Raw genomic sequence first — 2,800 nt, forward strand, 5'->3', positions numbered from 1 at the left:
TAGACTTTGGAGGAAGTTGGGATGATCATTTACACTTGGCAGAATTATCTTACAACAATAGCTACCAGTCAAGTATTGGTAGGCCGCCGTTCAAGATGTTATATGGTAGACATTGCAGAACTCCTATATGTTGGAGAGAGATTGGTCAGAAAGAGATTGGAAGTTTAGAAGTTGTGCAAGAAACCTCTTCAAGGTTTGACCAGATCAAGGCAAGAATGAAAGCTGCTCAAGATCGCCAGAAATCCTAAGCTAATAAGTGACGACAACCGATTGAGTTTAGCGTTGGTGACAGTGTGATTCTAAGCTTGGAAGGGAATCATTCGCTTCAGGAAGAAAGGAAATCTGAGTCCGAGTTACATTGGACTATTTAAGATCATAGATCGAGTAGGTGAAGTGGCTTATAAGCTAGATTTTCCTAATGAATTGGAAGGAATTCACTCTACTTTCCATGTTTTTCACCTGAGAAAATGTCTAGCCAATGACATGTCTTTCGTGCCTTTGGAGAACATCGAAGTAGATGAGCAGTTAAAATATGTTGAACAGCCCATAGAGATAGTTGACTAGAAGGAGAAGCAGCTTCGTCGTAAAGTTATCCCCTTGGTGAAAGTGATATGGAAACACTGCAAGGGATCAGATGCTACCTGAGAGATTGAAGAAGAGATGCGCAAGTTTTACCCAATTTTGTTTATTGATAGTCTGGTTTTGGGGACGAAACCTCTTTTAAGGAGGGTAGACTTGTAACATCCTACTTTTTCTAACAATAAATTAAATAATGTTATTTATTTAAATGGTGTGTATTTATTTAGTTAAGTAAATAATAATAAGTTAAGTTGTGGGTTTGGAAATAAAAGATGGATTAAGGGGATGGTTATGGGCCTTAGGGTCAATGGGCTTATACTATATAAACCCCTAAAACTTTCCATAAACCGTAAAACCCTTATTTCTACCATCTTGCCTCCACACATTGAAAAGCACACACAAACACATTCCTTCCATTCGGACCCAGATCTGAGGCGAAACAAGGTGCCTTTTGTGATTCAATCCATCAAGCATCCAAGAAAAGTTACCAAGATCCTAGCACAGGCAAATATCAAACCGGAATCAAGCCGAACTAGGGAAAATGTACATTTTAAGATAAAAGGATATGTATTTGATGTCGGTTTGCCATGAAAATCGATAGGGTACTAGATCGGCGTATATTAAGTAGGGGCTTTGCCCCCGGACCATCGTTCGTTAGGTGCTTCGCTAACCTAGAAATATGATTAATTAGGAGTAGTTAAGTGGTGCTTATAATTTGATACACACTTAGCCGTGCCCAGCTGAAAAGAGGTGTTACCATTAACTTCGAGAGAAGCAGGATCCAGGTGAGTTTCTAGACCTTTTTCTCTGTTATGTTTTTCGGGACTATGTGCATACTCTTATGTGTTTAGTCAATACACTTACCTGAAGTGGTAAGTGTATGCTATATCAATGCTTTTAAATGATATTCGAACGATATGGTAAAGGTTAAGAGTATATACGTAGCTGTGTACTAATATAAATATAACTAAAAGTATATATGAATATGTATGGTTGTATGGGACAAGAAGAATGGACCGGGTCCTAATAATATCCGAGGTACGTAAGGCATCGAACCCTAATAATATCTTAGGTACGTAGGGCGTAGGGCCCTAATAATATCCGAGGAAGAATGGACCAGACCCTAATAATATCCGAAGAAGTAGGGGAAATGCTCTTTAAAATGTAGATATGGTATTTATGAATAAGTGAGTTAAAACATGAAAGTATGAAAGGTATAAAAGCATGAAAATATAAAAAGAAAGGAAGTATGAAAGTATGAAAGAACGATTTGCATTGTTTATTTCATATTATATATTACTAAACTTTAAACTTATGTTTACTCACAAAACTATTTGTTGACATTATTATTTTCATGCGTGCTATAGGTTGAAGTTTGATACAAGATGTGAAGATCACTTTGTTCGCCCCACATTTTTATTATTAAAAAGACAAGTTTTTTTTTTTTATTTGTTTTTCTTCTAATTTGAACTTGTGTATTGTGTAACGTAGTTTAATAAATTAAATAATTATTATCACATTAATAGTGTTACAAGATACGAACAATTAACATCGCGTCCTGACATATAATATGCCATCAGTCGGGGTGTGACAACCGCTACCATCACCCACTTTCCGTTTAATATGAGGGTGGTATTATGGTTTTCACCGAACTTGAGGTTCAAAATCTAGTGGGAGCGGGGACACGAAGAAGATAGGATCGAGTAGGTGGTGACGATCTTATATACAGTATTGATGCCTTGTATTTATGTGTAATTATGCCCACAAACTGTAGGGACGAATTGTAGTTCTCTCTTTACCATATATATAGTTATTGTTACAAAGGTCAAAACCCGTGTGTTATACATTTTGAATAACGAAAACCCGTGTTATATTAAAACCAATCTTCTTCAATTTGGTAAAAATGTAAATCTGTTTATTACGAAGATATAAAAAGGTTAAATATGAGAAGCGGGAAAAAGTTGACTTGGGCTTACGTAGTTTTGATAGGTGACAATAAAGATGCACAACACAGTTAACCGGATTTTATAATACCAGTTTTTAAGCGAACCCACGAACCAGTTTTGGTTAACATGGTCAAAACCAGTTTTGGTCAAAAACCGGTTTGGTTCATTACCAGTTTTCGTATCTTGAAAACCCTCACCTATCAAACCGGTTAGCTTATAATCGAAACCTGTTAACCGGTAAAAAACCAGAAAAACCGGTATTTTAATAATGAAAA

The sequence above is a fragment of the Bidens hawaiensis genome, unplaced genomic scaffold, assembly GCF_021521415.1.
Source record: "Bidens hawaiensis isolate Kalapana, Puna unplaced genomic scaffold, B.hawaiensis_p1.1 tig00048875_1, whole genome shotgun sequence".
NCBI classification, from domain to species: domain Eukaryota; kingdom Viridiplantae; phylum Streptophyta; class Magnoliopsida; order Asterales; family Asteraceae; genus Bidens; species Bidens hawaiensis.